We start from the raw sequence: 18,305 nt of genomic DNA on the forward strand, positions 1-18,305 counted from the left end.
TTGTTCCAAACTTGAGAGGGGAAGAAAGGGAGGGGGTGTTGAGGGTGTAGAGGAGAAATTGGACAAGAATGGTATTCCCTGCCTGGGGTTCCCAGACCCCTGTGGGTCTTCGAAGACAGTAATGAGAGTTTGTGAGCTATTTCCAATATTGCAAAGAGCTTAACAGAAACTGCATTTATCCATGATCAAAATGCACAGGTCAAATAAATGTCAAGTGTCTGCTTTGGCCTGGAACTATTCCCAGTCAGTGAGGTCACACTGCCCTTTGTCCACTCTGCTGAGACTGAGCTGTGGCCCCCAGGGGGACCCCAGAGGCTTGCCAATTAAGGAATGGTGGTTCCCCAACCCTTCTGCTTGACTGCATGAGAAACTTTAGCCCCTTGGCAAGGCTGCCTGCTACTTTGAAAGAGGAAATTGAAATGAGGTACATTTTGGTGATAAATGAGGGTAGCCTCAATCTCAGACAAAGAGAGTAAGAATGAAGTCCTAAGAAGATGCCTTTTCCCAGGGTCAAAGAACAGAACCACCCAAGTTCAAAAAGTGCATAGCTCATGGCCTCAACTCAGACCACATATATGGGGGATAAAGGGAGGTCGAGGCCCCAAGAGGTTGGGAGGGGCTGAGGCCCTGTACCAGGACAGCAGAAAGGTAGGAAGGCTGCATGCCTGCTTCTTTGGGTGGCGCCTCCTCACTTGGCCATGGATTTGCTCTCTTGCTGACTGGAGGGGTGGCTCTGAATGCAGCTGAGAATGCTAATGAACCTCCTCCCTGCCCCTTGGCAGCATCTCCCCGTGTAATTTTTGTAGGGTAGGTGGGATCGGGGGAGAGCTGATCTGTGCCAGCAGACTTGAAAACACAGAAATAGAAATGGGGAAATGAATCCATGTCCCTCTCAATGAGTGCAATACAATAGAAATTGTGCCTTGAAACACAAGACTCTGGGAGAAACTTGGAGAATGGGAGAACATCCTTCACCATAACAAAGTTAAGTTGTTCCAGGGAGAGGCAGGCATTTAGGAGCCTTGCCCCCTTCCCATGACAGTCTCAGCACACAGAGGAGAGGGGGAACCTCCTTTCTGCTCAAGCTAACAGGGGCTCTCAAGGCACCAGACACCCCTTGTTCTACCCGTAACTCATGAGTAGAATAAGCCCCCTGTCATTCTCATGCTGACAGCTGGCTGGGAAAGTGGACACTGAAGCTTCTCGAGAGGCACAATCCTAGCCCTAATTCTGCAGATGTCCTGAGTGCTCCATTCTCAAGATTTAGATTCATGGTGAAAGGAGGCGAAAAAGCCCGATTCAGTCTCAAGAGGCCAAGCTATGTTCTCCAACATGATACACCAAAAGACTGATGACTTTTGTTTGTTTAGAGTCAGAGTCTCACTCTGTCACCCAGGCTGGAGTGTAATGGCACTCCTGGGCTCAAGTGAATCTCACACCTCAGCTTCCCGGGTCACCAGGATTGCAGAAACGTACCACCAGAGCCCATCTCAGGACCTGTGTCTTGAGGGGTATCAGGCACATGCCTGGCTATTAATAAATGAATCAGTACTTTCCCCTTTGACCATTGTTCCAGGTCCTACCCATCAGAGCCCCAGCAGGGAGCAGGTATTAGTGGCATATCAGTTTAAGCACCCTACAAAGCCACTCTTCACCCAAAACCTTCTAACCCTTTGCCACTTCTTCAAGAGGTACCAACTTCTCAGTGATCTTTGTCTTGCCCCTCCTCTTCCACCCTGGAAAGTAAAGTCACCCCCTTGTCTGACTTAAGCATGAACCACCTGGAAGAAGCCGGGACAGATGTGGGAGCCCCCTGCAGTTGCAAGAAGGCTGTGTTCCAACTGTGCAGGAGAAACGGGATGAGTTCCAAACCACCAGCAAAGATGCAGAAGAATGTTTGAGAATTGAGAGGTAAAATCCATAAGATGTAGTTAGTGAAAGAGAGCAGATGGGGTGGAATTCCAACATGTGTCTCAGGTTGTTGGCTTAGGAAGATGCATGACTGTGAAGATGCATGAAGCAATTCATGGAGGTGGGACACAAAAGTTTGGGATGGTAAAGTTTCTAGGGGTGGGAGAGAGTTATATAGGTGACCACAGGAATGAAGAATTCAGTGTGCAGAGTGGGGAGTTACGAGGGTTGGGAGGTAGGAGCAAGGTCTTCATTAGAGACCTAAGTATGGAGATTCTCAGCATTTGCACAGTGGCATGGAAGCCACCGGAGGGAATGAAAGGAAGAATACAAAGAGAAGATCACAGCCAAATATTGGAAGCTCCAATATTAAAGCAAATGTTAAGTGGGAAGGAGTGATGGGCAGTGTCAGACACTGAAGACACGGAGGACAGGGAGGAGGATGGTCAGAAGGTCAAGAGGCTTGGCTGTGACCAGACTCTGGAATGTCTAGGAGCCAGGAGAGATGCTTTGATTTGGTAAACAGGAAGTCATGTGGTACTCTGGGCTGGAGCACTTCCCTGAGTGAGGAGAGTGTAAGCCAGGTGACAGGCACTGAGAAATGAATTGGCAGACACCATCTCAGGAAGCATGACTGGGGAGGAAAGGAGAGAGACGGGGTGACAGCCAAAAGGGGGTGCAGAGTCAGGGAAAGAGTGTTTTTTAACGTATTATTAACACACAAAGAAAGTGTGTGCATGGGCTAATTAGAAGGAAACAGAGGGGAGAGAGGAGTTAGAGAAATGGGGCACAGGGATGCCAATTATGGCAGTGACGTCCCTGCATAATGCAGGGTATGGTGTCCTCAGCACTTCCCTGCACAAATTCAGCAGCAAGGCTCATGCAGCTGTTTCCTTTAGTGTCAACTTTTCTGTGAAGTAGGACACAAGGTTGTTCAGAAGAGCGAGTGGGTGAGGCTGCCGCAGAGGCAGAACCTGTGATCCAGAGTGGTCAAGAGCCAAGGGCAGGACACTCCAAGACTGAGATGAGTGTGAGGGGCCCACAAGGGCTGGAGCAAGAGGAAAGAGAGTACAGCCTTGGGCAGGACAAACTTATAGGTTCAAAATCTTATTGAGGCCCAGGGACACTGAGAGGGTCCAGATCCACAGAAGTCTACCCACTTACCACCCTACCTGATCCTACTCTTTCTGGACTAATCGGCTCATTCTTACTAAGAGTAATGTTAATGGGTAACACTTCCCAAAATATTTAGTTTTAACAATGGCTTTCAAAACAAAGGTTTCAGTAATAACAGAATTTTCCTGAAACACAGGCTGACACAGCAACTATCTCATCACTCTTCATCAAAAACCTCCACCAGCCCCTTGCCCAGCCTCTCAGCAATTCTTCACTCTGAAAAATCTGCCATAAGTTGGTGCAGCAACAGAAAACAAAAAGGAAAATTGCATCTTTGCTGCTTCAGAAAGCAGCCTCCAGGACATTGAGTTTGATCTGACAAACACCTGATGAGTATTCATTCGTTTATTCATTCTTTCATTCATTCACAATATCTATGAAGCATCCACCATGCTGCAGGTACTGTGCTACATGCTGGGGACACAGCAGTGAGCAAAAGGGTCAAACCCCCTCCTTCAGTGGGGCATAGACTTATAAGGACAAAAGGGCAAGAGAGTTGCATGCTCTGAGCCAGGCACTCTGCAAGCATGTACCTTTATAAGCATGACTTTGAAGTCAAGATTTTTGCCCCATTTTACTAATGTGACAACTGAGGCCAAGAATGACCTAGAACCAGGATTTGCCTGGGGTTGGCCTTATTCTAAAGCTTGTGCTCAGAGAATGCACCATCTTAAGCATATGCATAGAGTGTGCAGAGTGGGGACTTAACCTGGGTCCGGAGTTCAGGAGCAAGGTCTTCGTTAGAGACCTAAGTATAGAGATTCTCAGCATTTGGACAGTGGCATGGAAGACATAGGAGGGAATGAAATGAAGAATAAAAAGAGGAAAGAAAAATGAAGTAGGCTGTGCTTGGGAGATGCCAGGTTTGCGTCCCTCCCCTCTGTTTCCTTCTCATTAGCCCATGCATTCTCAGACTCTCATAGGCACCTAAATTGACCTGGGGATCTTATTAAAATGTAGGTTCAGTAGGTGGGGGATGGGGTTCAAGAGGTTACATGTCTAAAAAGCTTCCTGGCAAGGCCTTGAACCATACCTCAGAAGCCAAGGATGTAGTGTTTCCCACACTCATCTGGTCATGAAACCTTTGCCCTCCAGGGCACTTATTTACTAGTCCCCTGCTGCACTTCCTGAAACCCAAAGAATGAATGAAACACAAGGAATGGATGAATAAATGAACGAATGCCATCTCTGGGCCTCCCAGTGTTACTGTGCTTCCCACCTTCACATCCCTATTTGCGTAACTGGCCATTTGCCTCAGTTTCCCTGCTGAGCCCCTTGGGTTTTCACTGGGACCTCAGACCCTCTAAATGCCCCTTCCCTGAGCTAGCGCCCTTCTACCTTTCCAGCTCCCTCCCCTGGGTCTGGGGTCCTGTTCTAGCCAGGGACAAAGCTAAGGCTGGGCCCTGGCCTCCTCAGCCCCACCTTCTGTAGCTTTCTCACACCTCTGCCACACTGGCTGACCTCACCTCAGCCTGCCTGCCATGCCTCATCCTGAAATGCCAGCTGCCCCCCCACCAACAGGCCCAAAGAAAATGGCATTTCAACGCTGTGTGTCTGCTCTTCAGAGAGTATTAAATCTAGAATAATGGGAATTAGTACACGGAAGAAGTTGAGGATAAGACTCCCCTGAGTGTCCTGATTTCTCACCTAACAAATACAGGGCTGGAAGAAAGACTAGTGATTCAGGAGCTCCAAGCTGTCAGGCCAACCCTCACCAACAGGCGTTTTGTGAAGTGTATTAAGCAGTTTAGGAATGCTAATGCGTGCCTTCTGGGCTGGTGCCTTCCCAGGCTCTTCCAGGGGGCTGCCTAATCTCATCAACACAAATCTGGTCACCCTGGTGACCACCTCTGGGCTGTTGCAATCCCTGGGAACAGGTCCTGATGCCACCAGTGCCAGGGCTAATTGTAAGGGAGGAGCAAAGGGAGGGGAAGGCAGTGCTGCAAAGGCAGCCCAGGTGTGGGCTGAGTGATGGAGGCAGAGCCTTTACTCAAAGTCACCCGGGACCTGAGCCCTTCTTCTAGTCATTCCTGGTGGGGTTAAGACCAAGGTCATCAGAAGCTGAGCAGGAAGAACTCATTAAAGATGCAGATCTCTGCACCCTGCTCTGAGATCCTCTGATTCAAAAAATCAGGTGAGCACCTGGCATTTTTCTTTCTTTCTTTTTTGAGACAGGGTCTTGCTCTGTGACTTAAGCTATAGTGCAGTGGTGCAATCATGGCTCACTGCAGCCTTGACCTCCTGGGCTCAAGCAATCCGCTTGCCTCAGCCTCCTGACTTGCTGGGACTACAGGTGCATGCCACCACACCCAGCTAATATTTTTATTTTTTGTAGAGACAAGGTATCACTATGCTACCCAGGTTGGTCTTGTACTACTGGCCTCAAGCAATCCTCCCACCTCAGCCTTTCAAAGTGCTGGGATTACAGACATGAGCCACTGCACCTGGCCAGAATCTACATTTTTAACTGGGAAACCTGTACATGGTTAAGCCTATAGGCTCTAGAATCAGACTAGGTTTAAATCCAGGCTCTCCCGCTCCCTAGCTGTGTGGTCTTGGCAAGTAATTTCATTTCCTTAAACTTCAGTTTCCTCAACTGCAAAATGATAGAACTCTTAGGAGTTTTGTAAAAGGTAAGGGAGGAATGAGTAACTCTCACGAAGCATAGGGCCTGAGTATTCAACAAGAGATAGCCAGCCAGGCACTGCAGCTCATGCTTATAATCCCAGTACTTTGGGAGGCTGAAGAGGGAAGATCTCTTGAGGTCAGGAGTGCGAGACTAGCCTGGGCAACATAGCAAGACCCCCATCTCTACAAAAAAAAAAACTGGAAAAAAAAAAAGCCAAGTGGTGGTGGCATGTGCCTATAGCCCCAGCTACTCAGGAGGCTGAAGTGGGAGGATCGCTTGAGCCCCAGAGGTCAAGGTTATATTGAGCCATGATCCCACCAGTGCACTCCAGCCTGGGTGACAGAACAAGACTCTACCTATAAAAAAAGGTAAAAATAGAAACTAAGGGATAGCTTCCACGAGGAAGACGATGATGCTGATAAAGGGGGGACGCAAACCTGGCACCTACCAAGCACAGCCTGCTGTTTTAAGCCTTTGTCTGGCTACTTTCTCTGTCTATGATATTCTACCTTTAAACTGCCCTCCTTCAACCAAATGCCTGCTCACTCCTAAAGAGCCTGCTGGCACCTTCTGAATGAAGTCCTCCTTCTTCCCCTCTCCCTCTCCACTGTGCTGGGAGCTCCCTTGTCCTTTAGTAGCTTATAACTGTCCCTGGGAGAAGGAATTTGGTTTTAAAAGGTATTTGTACCCATGACCCCAACCCAGGGCCACTGCACTAAGTACTCAGTAAGTGTTCCATGAACCAGCCCCAACAGCCAAAGGCCTTAAAAAGCCACCTTGTAGAGAGAGGCACCAGGTTGAAGCCTGGTTAAAGGAAAGGCAACAGATGGGAGGGGTCTGCCTGGATTGAGGGTGGAGGAAGCAAGGTCAAAGGTCAGAAAGAGGCTCTCTTCACAGATGGTGAGTGTGAGGATGGAGAGGAGGATGACTCTCAATGAGGGGGAGTGCTGGTTTCCTGGGAAGTAACAGGACTGGGGAAGAGGATGGACAGGAAAGATAAGGAAAAGACAGAAGTGGAGGAGATTGGCAGAGAAGAGAGAGGAAAGGAGAGAGGCAGAAGGAACAAAATGCTGACAGGCACATAAGGCCTGGACAAGGTAGAATACAGCAGGTTTTCCCACAGACAGCACCTGGAAAGGACTTGCTGACTCGGCCCAAGCAGGTAGATTTTCTATTTTTCTTTTATTTCTTCTTTCCTCCCTCCCTTCCTTCCTCCCTTCTTTCCTTTCTCTCTCTCTCCCACAACTTTCTCTCTTTCTTTCTGCCGTTCTTTTAATAGAGACAGGGTTTTCTAATCCTGTGGCCCAGGCTGGAGTATAGTGGCACATCACTGCAGCCTCTTGGGCTCAAGCCATCCTCCTGCCTCAGTCTCTCAAGTAGCTAGGACTACAGCAAGCTAATTTTTGAATTATTTTTTTATACAGAAGAGGTCTCACTTTTTGTCACATAGGCTGGTCTCAAACTCCTGGCCTCAAGCAATCCCCCAAACTGCTGGGATAAGAGGCGTTAGCCACTGCACTTGGCTTATTTTCTTTCCAGATGGAAGTTTTGTGATGTTCTCAGGAAGGCAGGATGAACAGAACCATAAAGGATCCATGATTCATGGAATGCGTTTCATGTACTTTTGACAGTTCACTCAGCTGTCTACCCTCCCTGGGAGGCCGGGGCACTGGGTAGAGGACTTGTGGAAGAAAGTCCCCTCAGCCCCTCCTTGCTGATGTGGGGCTCCAGGCACCCTCACCAAGACCTGCCTTCCCCAATAGCCCCCCTGCCCTCATTGTGTTCTTTCAGAGACCTGTGGCTGCCACCCAAGCCAGCTGGCCACCCACCCTTCTCCAAACCCTCCAGACTTCCCAATGCCCTTCTCCGGTGAGCAAACCTTCTTCCAGACCTGGAATGACATGCTCTCATTCAACCAGGAGCCCACGCAGATGAACCTGCACTGTGGCAAGCCATTTCCTGCTCCCCTCTTCTTCTGCTCACTCCTGCTGACCCTGCAGGTCTTGGCTTCAACATCCCTTCTCTGGGAGCTTTCCTTGATCTCTTGAGTCTGAAGAGTTGTCCCTCTTCTTTTTAAAAAATTGTGGTAAAATAAATATAACAAAAGATGTGCTATCTTAACCATTTTGAAATGTATAATACAGTGGTATGAAGTCCATTCACACTGTTGTGCTGCCATCACCACCATGCATCCACAGAACTCTCTCCATCTTGCAGAACTGAAAGTCAGTGCCCATTAAGCTATTAACTTCCCCTCCCCAGCCTCTGGCAACCACCATTCTGCTTTCTGTTCCTGTGAATTTGCCTGCGCTAAATACCTCACACATCAGTGGAAGCATATGGTAGTTATTTATTTGCCCTTTTGTAACTGGGCTACTTTCTTTTTTATTTCTTTGGAGACAGATTCTCACTCTGTCACCAAGGCTGGAGTGCAGTGGTGTGATCTCGGCTCACTGCAACCTCTACCTCTCAGGTTCAAACGATTCTTGTGCCTTAGCCTCCAGAGTAGCAAACTACTATGTTGGGCTGATTTTTATATTTTTAGTAGTGACAGGGTTATATTATGTTGGCCAGGCTGTTCTTGAACTCCTTACCTCAAGTGATCCATCTGCCTAGGCCTCCTGAAGTGCTGGGATTATAGGTGTGAGTTAGGTCACCTGGCCTGTAACCGGTTTCTTTCACTTAGCATGATGTCCTCAAGGTTCATCCATGCTGCAGTGGGTGTCAGAATTTCCTTCCTTTTTAAAGCTGAAAGATATTCCATCATATGGATATACCACATTTTGTTTATCCACTCATCTGCACATGGACACATGGGTTGCTTCCGCCATTTGGCTGTTGTGAATAATGCTGCTCTGAGCCTGTGTGTAGCTGCCTCCCTTATGTACACTCAGCACTAAAACTTGCCCATGTCCCTAGTGCAGCTGAGAGCTCAGGCACACAGGGACACTCAATAAATGCTTGCTGAAGGACTGAGTAATCCTGCCCATTCTCTAGGTATAGCACCCATCCGTTAAACTGTACTTTAACTGGGGCCTTCAGGAAACACAGGGCCTTGAGCCAGAAGAGAGACCTCCTGTAGGATGTGGGGGCTCAGGATGGACAGGACGGTTCTAGGACTCCTCAGAGCCCTCCATACAAGAGCCAGCCCTGCAAGAGAGTGGACCCATGTGGGTCCATGGGACCCCACCATGTTCTCTAGCTCCTCAGTAACCTCATGTCTCAATTTCTACCTCTCCCAAAACACTGATGGATCTGACTATATCAAAAGGAAGCATTCGTATCCAAAGAAAGCTGCCATATGCCAAATAGATGGATTAAAGATTAGAAGAAGCTATTTGTAACTTCTAAAATTGACAAAGGGCAACACCTAGACTATAAACAAAACATCTGCAAATCAACCAAAAGATTTCTAAGACAAGAAATCCAATTTTTAAATAGGCAAATAATATAAATAGGCAATTCAGAAAAAGAGAAGTTCAAACAGCCAACAAGCCTGTAAGAGAGGTTCAGGCTTACTAGTAATAAGAGAAGTGTAGATTAATACAATGAGATGGCACTTTACATTGCCAAAAATGGCAAAATTGGACAGGTGGCTAATATTAGGTACTCATGAAGACATGGGAAGACAGAAACTCTTGGACACTCTTAGTGGAAATGTGACCTGGCACACCATTTCCATGGTGCTCGGAAAAACACCATGGCAGAACATGAAAAGCTAACACATTAACCCAGGGAGCAAATCCTCCATCATATAGTCAGAACCATTCTTACACAGGGTCCCAAGAGAGAATGTACAAGGACGATCTTCAGATCTTCTAATGGTGGAGTGTGGGGGACTTGCTGATAAGCTAGAGGGCTCTCCGCAGGGGAACAGATAGATCAACTGTGATGGATGTGGAACTCATAATGCAATGCAGCAGTTAGAAACCACTGACCAGATACACACAAGGAGCATGGCGAGATCTGCAAAATATGGTCTTAAGTAAATAAACTAAGAAACCAGATGAAATTTATACCTCAATATCATTTATAGAAATAAAAAATACATAGAGATACAAACAATCCTACATATTTTATAAGGATCCATGCATATTTGAAGACTTATATCAAACACATCAGAATGAGTACTTATTGGGATTGGGATAGCTTTAGGATTTGGGATGAAGGGAGGCAAAAACTGTAAATAAGAGAGGAGTTTTGCACAGACAGGGGATCATAAAGTGCAAAGTGGAGTGAGGGTAGGATTAATTCAAATGCCATGCACCTGAGATCTTGGGGGGGTGCAGAAAACAAAAAATGTCAACTGTGCCTACATTGTCTTCTTTCCATGTTTCTTGGAACAAAATATCATAAGAGATGTGAGTCCCAGTGGTTCTTGAATGCAGGGAATTTTCCTCTTGCTAGAGTTAAAGGCCTCATTCAGATCTTGTCCCCTGGTTGAATGTGTTAGTGAGAGTAAAGCCCAAACAATCAACTCTCCCAGACTGAACTCACAGTGCTGCTGCCCAGGGGTGGGTGGTAGTTTGGGAAAAGGCTGTGGCCAGGATGTCTGACAGGCTCTGGATGGAGACGGCTTGTTTCTTCCCTTTGCAGTCTCAGGAGCAGTCCCACAGGCCACTGGAGGGTAAGAATGGATCAAAGCCAAGAAGCTCAGCAAGCCCACTCTCCTTCACCTATCACCCCCGAGACCTGAAAAGTAGCCTGGCATGCTGTCTGCAGAGGTCATGAGCTCCCCATCCCTGGAAAGTCAAGCCAGTCTGAGCCCTGGGCAAGATCTCCCACTGGATGGGCTTAAACTAGAAACTTTTTTGATCTTATTCTAATAGCTTTGGCTTTTTTGTTTTGTTTTGTTGATTAAAGAGCTTCCAAGTCCATCGTTGCATAGACGAGCTGTATATTATTATCTCCATTTTATAGGTGTGAAAATAGAGGCCCAGGAAAATGAAATGATTGGCTTCTGGTCACATAGGTGGTTAGGGGCATAGCCAAGACTGGAATTCCTGACTCCTAGGCCAAATAAGGCCTTTCTCCTAGCTGAGGATCTGCTATGGGTCAGCCCTTCTAGGAATGCACATAGGATAAGGCCAGGAGGATAGGTCCCTGGCAGGAGGGGACCTCCTGAGCCATCACTGAGATGTCTGTTTTCATGCTAGGGACATTTTAGCATGGATTGAAAATAAACCATTAAACTATCATCTCCTTCTTACAGCTAAGTCCACACACCATCACCAAGTCTCCCCAATTGCTGAGCTCTCTCCATTTCTGAAATGGCAATGGAGGACGCAATGAAGGTTGGTAGGTAGGGAGATTGAGGCTGGGGTAAGGAAAGGAGTGTGGTCAGGCAGCAACCTGAAGACAAATCTCCCGAGGCCTGATTCGACTCCACCACACTTGCTCATCACAGAAAGGGTCATCAATCATTCTGCACAAAATGCCTGCACATTCTCTGGTAATACACTTGTATCTCAAATTTCAAAGTCTCTGCTTTTTCCCTGTAAAGTTACATCCATCACACTTGCTTACTTTCAATCAATAAATAGATGCAGGTACTTAATAATAGAACTTATTCTGTTTTCTATTTGAAAACCTAGAAGATGGACACATAATTTTTTGATGTTCTGGATTATAATTGCACTTAATTGAGTATAAATTAGACATTGGCAGGGAGGAAGGCTATTTCTATTGCAATATAAGCCCTTATTTTCTGCTCTAGATGGCACAGGAGATTCTCAAATTTCTCAGAGTAATTTGGTGCTCACAGTCATTTAACTATACATAAATTATTTTTAGCATCATGAAAGTTCCTTATAATAATGATTTTTCAAGGGTGGGACTGACATCCCTTGAAAGACCAATTCAGTTTAAAATTTTTCAATAATATAGACACAAACAGGTGGAAAGTAAAAGAGTCTCAAGAAGAAAGACTCCCCCAACAGAGGGGGTCATGGAGGTAAACCCTGACTCCATCCTGGGCTTTGCTTTCTGTGAGTGGAGCCACTGTACTAGCTCTAGGGGAGGTAAAATGTTTTTCTCTGATGGTGTACTTAACAGGAGGTGCCCTGGTGCTCCTGGTTTGTACCAGGCATATTTTTCTGGTGGGTTCCTGGTGATGGCCACACGGGACTCCCAGTGTCTCCCTGAAGAATGATCCCTTATGGCAGGAAAATGGAGCCTCAAGCATTTTAGGATTCATGCTATATGGAAACAAAGGCTAATGGAGACTTTATAAGTGCCTGAAATTTCACAATTCAGGTGAGAAATAAACTGATCAACATTCAAGAAGTTCTGGTTAGGAAGATGAAGATGCTACAATAAGGTGAAGTGGGTCAAGCTATTTCCAGCGCCCTCCCTCACTTCCCATTTCCTTATGCCCACTCAATTGGTGCCCATTCAATTGGTTACATAATAACCCCATCTTATCTCCCACCAACCCAAACAATCCCAATACATCTGATTCCCCTCTATCTCCTGCCATTCCACCACAACCCATCTCACCTCCACTCCATCATATCCCGGATGTTCCATTCCACTCCATCCCAACTCCACCACCCCATCTTATCCCATCCCACCCTAGTCTCTTCTAATACATTCCCACCCTACCTCACCCCATCCCAGGCAATCTGCTGAATACTGCACACCCCACCTTCTCAATCCCATCTCCGACATCACATCTCATTCAGTCCTATCTCATTCCACTCCATCACCTATCTCATTCTATCTATCCTATCCCAATATCCCAACCCATCTTTGATCCTACCCAACTTACACTTTCCTACTTGAGCTCAGTCTATCTCAAATTACCCTATTTCTCCAATCCCAACCCATCATGTTCTACTCCATCTCCTCCCCTATCATCTGTTGTTTGGCTAAAATTCACATTTGTGGATGTATACTGGGCCATGACTATTTTTCATGTGACATTAAGCTACCTGAGAAGGCCAGCGAGTCTCGCCTTTCCCCAAAGCTCTAAGAACTAATTGTGTTTGGGTGGGAGAGGAGAAAAGAAGAATCAGAATCAGAATCTCATTTTTACAGGGGGGAAAAAATAATATGAGTTTACTTTGTTGCTCTTAACTTACAAGAGCAAGGAAAGAGTTCTGAGAACCATGCTATCGTTTTCAAGTTGAGAAACTCCCATATTGCATAGCCCACTCTTTGCTTTCTGTGGGTCCAAGGGAAAACAAGCTCTTCTCAAAATGAGTGAGCCCTGAGATGGAGTCTTTAATCCACCGTTTGCAGGTTCACCCCAGTGTTCCCCTATTGCCAGTGATGCTTTCACAACACTGCAGCAGGCAGAGAGGAGGGGTGAGAGGCCATATGCCATCCAAGCAGAGAAAACCAGGGAGGGCAGTGCAGTGCATTCTCGAGGCAGAGGGTTCTCCCTTCCTACCCTCCTGAATAAAGAGTGCTGAGCTGGGTTGATGGGTTGGGTGAGGTGACCAGGTTCTAAGGTGTGTGCTTTCAGCCAGAGGAGCAAAGAGAAAAGACTCTCCCCACTGCATATAGTGATGCCTGAGACTGGCAGAGTGTGTGAACGGTTTCTCTTATAATTCTAAGAGGCTGGTGCAGAAAGCAAGCAGACTGTAGTTGTAGTAATAGTAATAGTACCTAACACACATTGAATGCTAACAATGGGCCCAGCACTGTAACAGGTGCTTTCCATAAAGATGGGCCATAGGGTCAAGTAGACTTGAGGTTTAATCCTGCCTTCTTTACCTACCTGCTCTACAGTCTTAAACTAACTCCTTACTTTCTGAGTCTCAGTATCTTCAAATATGATATTACAGTGATAATTAAATGGTAATGTCTATAAAGCATTTAATCAGCACTCAGTAAAGGAGAGTTATTATTATTGTGCAGATGGGCCTGGGGCTGCCTCCCACTTGAAGACGCCCCTTCACCCTTTTCTAGTCTTCCTAGCCCCCAGCTGTCCTGGGAATACCCAAGAGGTGGTCTAAGGGAAAGGGAACCCTGGGCTCCAAATAACCTGCCTCGGAGTGTTTCATCAGGTCTGAGTGTCTCATCATCACACTCACTGAGTGTTCACTATGTGCTCTGAGCTGGGCGACACTGCCGGGCCTGAGTTCATAGTCCTTTAGGGAAAAGAAACAGATACCACCTCTTTAAGCAAGAAATTCCAGTATGTCCTGATGAGTCTGACAACAGAGGAAATGTGGGCAGTTATGAGAGCCCACAGCAGAGTTCCATCTAGATGGGTGTTTGGAGCTAGAAACCAAGAATGACTTTACAGCCTCTCCCAGGAGCTTTGGCGGAGAGGAATGGACAATAGCTGCTTGAGGGTTAAAAGTGTGAGACTCAGTTAAAACTGAATAAGGACAGCTGAGTGGGAAAAGCAAGGCCAAAGAAGGCAGCCTAGGCAGAAGCTTCCAGGGATGTAGCACTGGCTGGGTCTCCAAGAATGTGAATAGCAACGGGGTTATGAGTAAAGGATTTGGCATCAGCCAGGCCTGCATCCAAACTAAGGCTTGGCTGTTTACTTAGTGTGTGGGTAAGTTATGTGTCCTCTCTGAACCTGTTTCTTCATCTACGAAATGTAAATAATGATACTGCAGGGTTCATTGGGTTGCTGAGAGGACTGAGTTAACACACGCAAGTGCTTCAGATAGTGCTGGTGAGTACTCAGTGAACATGAGCTGTTAGTGTGACTCCCCTGGGTGCCCAGAACAGCTCTCTGAGCCTGGTAGGTAGGGGAGGACATGGTGAAGGCAAACAGACTTCCTGGATGGTTCCTTCGGCTCCAGCTTCTATTTAATAGGCACATTCGATGAGGTATGGCACTGGACTGGTTGCATCTCTGGTTTCTAATCCTTCCAAAAATTCAGGAATTACTTCTCCTTTTTACAGCAGGGGGCCTGAGCCTTAGAGAGGCCCGAAGATCAGCTAGGTCTCCAACAAGGCTCTGTGGAGCAATCAGATTCCCTTAATCTGGCCGGCGTGAAGATGAGGGCAAAACAGGCAGGTCAGGCACATGAATGAGGGTGAAGAGGATGCTGCTGAAGCTGCCTGCTGGGCTCTGCCGGAGAACCCAAACCATGCAGTGCCCAAGACCCTGCAATTTGGTCCTCCAGTCCCTGGTGTATGATTGTTTTTTTGTGGGGGGGTGGGGGCAAAGTCTCACTCTATCACCAGGCTGGAGTACAGTGGTGCGATCCCAGCTCACTGCAACTTCTGTTTTCGGATTTCAAGCAATTCTCCTGCCTCAGCCTCCCAAGTAGCTGGGACTACAGGCACACGCCACCACGCCCAGCTAATTTTTTGTACTTTTAGTAGAGACGGGATTTCACCATGTTGGCCAGGATGGTCTCGATCTCTTGACCTTGTGATCTGCCTGCCTCGGCCTCCCAAAGCCTGGTGCATGATTCTAATCTCACCCTCAACAAAGCCAGACACTCACCAGCCCTAGATATGGTGAGCGCTCTCTGCTGCAGTCAGCTCATTTTTTAAAAACCATAAACCCTCAGCTTGATTGCAAATGAAAATTCAAATTCATACACACACTGGTGACTGAGTAGGAAAATGCCTTTCCTTGGCTCAGGGTTGGAAGAGAGTGATATGCCAAGGGATTATTGTTGCACTGGTTCTAGAATCTAGGGAGCTGTCACCAAATGGTGATACTTAGTTGTGGAGAAAAGCAACAGTGGACCAAATGTCTTTATCCTCTTACTACCTCTGCAAACCAGTTGGCTTCCTTGACCCCTGATTTAGCCTTATCAGTCCCTGGAAAACTGTCCAAGAAAAAGAAAACTACAAAAATCATCTGCTCAAACAGCCATACATCAAGCACCAATTCTATGTCAGAACCTGAGCGGGATATGGGGATACCAAGTGAAATAAGGCACTGTTCCTGCCTTCAGTAAGCTCACAGTTTAATGTGTAAGGCAGACAAATAAATGCTTTTTAATACAATTCAGTTTGTACTGTAATAGAACACTGAGTACAGTTAGTGCTCTAGTCTACAAGAGGCTGACTAAAAGCAAGCACTCAGACAACATACAAAGCGGGGAACGTTTTTTAATTTGGCATTTCATTTTTTTAAAGCCATTCGGTGATTGGCATGGGAAAAAACAGAAGTTTGTCAGAATTCATTCTACCTATAGTTTAATATTGCTTTTTTAAAAATTAGTAAGAGAGTGGAAGGCATAATAGCTTTTTCAATGCTCAGGCTTCTCAATGCAGAGGAAAGTAGCTAGGTTTGAGAATAATTGAGGGTATAAAACTGACAGAACTTGATGACCACATGATAACAAAGGAGTTGAGGATGATCCAAAGGTTTCTGGGCTCCATAATTGGGATGCTACAGGAACCACCAGCTCACACAGGAAATACTGGAGGGTTAGGAAAGAAGCTTATAAGTTTGCTTTGGAAAGGAAACATCTAAGTGAAGATGTCCAAGAATCAGCTGGATATATGGGTTACCTAGACCCAGAGTTCGGGCAGACCAGGAAGCCAATAGATGTATATCAGGAGAGACATCTTGGCAGAAGAGATCTGTCTGGAAGCTTCAGAGTGTGGTAGTGGAAGAGTTGGGCAAGGATGAGCTCACCCAGGGAATGGTGAAAGTAATAGTGAAAAGTACAAAGAATTAAATGTTGCAGGACACCATACTTCAGGGAGGGGAATAAGTGTTAGTATTAGAGACTGAGAAGGAACACTCAAGAGACAGCAGAAAATCAGTAAAACATAGTGTCCCAGAAGCCCAAGGAAGAGAAATTTCTCCACAGTGGTCACAGCCACAGAGAGATAAAGGAAAATAAAGACAAAGGGACAAAGAACAATGTATCTGGCAATTCGGGTGGTCATTGGTGCTGTCTTCTAAAGTATTCCAGGGGCATCTTTGTCATCTTATTACCTCTTATCCTGGAAACAGAAGCTGAAGCAAGGAGTGACTGGTAGTAGAGAAAAGTGACATGAAGACCCCTTGTAAGAGAAGTGACTGTGAAAGACAAAGAGAGATGGGACAGTGGCTTAGATCGGTCAATAGGCCAAGAAGGCTCCTTGGCTTGTTTTACATTAAAGATGAGCCTGTTTACAGGTCAAAAGGAATCATGTTTTAAGAAGGGAGGGTGGCCGAGCCTAGTGGCTCACGCCTGTAATCCCAGCACTTTGCGAGGCTGAGGCGGGTGACTCACCTGAGGTCAGCAGTTCCAGACCAGCCTGACCAACACAGAGAAACCCTGTCTAAAATACAAAATTAGCTGGGCATGATGGTGTGAGCCTGTAATCCCAGCTACTTGGGAGACTGAGGAAGGGGAAATCAGTTGAACCAGGGAGGTGGAGGTTGCAGTGAGCTGAGACTGTGCCATTGCACTACAGCCTGGGCAACAAGCTGAAACTCCGTCTCAAAAAAAAAAAAAAAAAAAAAGGAAGGGTTACTGATGGAGCAGGGAGGGGAGTCCCAAGCAGGACAGGTACTAAAGGGGTTGAAGGAAGAAAGTATGGGTGGGTAAGGAGACTCCCCTTTTTCAAATCCTTCTTTTCATTTGTCCAGTGATCATCAAGGAAGGGAGACGGTTCAGTCCTGAGCATCTTTTAAATTCAACAGTGTGAACTGAACACAAAATGAATGTGTTTCCCCTTCTAATGTACCAAATTCTGCCGATCTTCTGTCACCAAATCCACTTCCAAATCTCTGTTGCCTGCAAGGCCAAACAACCCATCTAAATGTGGGAAAGGCTTAAAAAGAAATGTACTGGGCCGGGCTCAGTGGCTCATCCCTGTAATCCCAGCACTTTGGGAGGCCGAGGCGTGAGGATCACCCAAGGTCAGGAGCTAGAGACCAGCCTGACCAACATGGCAAAACCCCGTCTCTACTAAAAATACAAAAATTAGCTGCGCGTGGTGGCGCACACCTGCTATTCCAGCTACTCAGGAGGCTGAGGCAGGACAATCACTTGAACCTGGGAGGCAGAGGTTGCAGTGAGCTGATACCACGCCATTGCACTCCAGCCTGGGCAACAAGAGCAAAACTCCATCTCAAAAAAAGAAAAGAAATGAAATGTACTGGAAGCTTGCAAGCCAGAGCAGGGCCTGCTAGAGAGGAACTACTCCAAGCCATGAACACAGTGCCCCCTCCCCCCAGCTTTTCTACTGATCTAGGAGCTGCAAGCAAATGGATCTCTATAGGGCAGGATTCTAGCACCGCTGTGCAGTGCAAGCGCTGATGAGTCGGCCTTTTTCTCTCCCCCAGGAGCAGGATATGCCCAAGGGGCAGAAACAAATCTACCCAGAAAAAAACAATTTAGTCTGATCCCAAGACTTTCTCCAATCAGCTAAGCCGGAGACCGACGTCGCCTTGACAAACGTCCGGGAGGCCTGACGGGAGGTAGCAGCGGTCCCCCACCGCCCATGTGGCAAGTCTGGGTGACCAGCAGCGTCGTTGTGGACAGCCTCCCAGTGGGTGTGGGTGTGCGAGAGACCAGAGCTCCCAGGCGCGCGCACCGCGGGCGCCCCTCTCTGGGTGTCGGTGGCTATGACTCTTGGCAGAACCTGAGAAAGTCCCGTCGGCTAGGAATGAGAGAGCCAGAACTGACTCCCGGCGGCCTCCTTGACCAAGAACCCCATCATG

At 46.9% G+C, this 18,305-nt stretch overlaps 1 protein-coding gene and 1 long non-coding RNA gene across 15 annotated transcripts in view; one reads left to right on the forward strand and one right to left on the reverse strand.

The window, feature by feature from the left end:
* CSMD2 (CUB and Sushi multiple domains 2) overlaps positions 1-18,305 on the reverse strand; it is a 637,686-nt gene that overhangs the window by 604,882 nt on the left and 14,499 nt on the right. The gene's annotated exons all lie outside the window — the stretch shown is intronic.
* On the forward strand, positions 311-17,096 carry LOC118143179 (uncharacterized). Its single transcript, XR_004727403.3, has 3 exons — positions 311-424; positions 1,772-1,911; positions 10,313-17,096. It is a non-coding gene; the product is annotated as an uncharacterized LOC118143179 (long non-coding RNA).

Source organism: Callithrix jacchus, chromosome 7 (assembly GCF_049354715.1).
Source record: "Callithrix jacchus isolate 240 chromosome 7, calJac240_pri, whole genome shotgun sequence".
Lineage (NCBI taxonomy): Eukaryota > Metazoa > Chordata > Mammalia > Primates > Cebidae > Callithrix > Callithrix jacchus.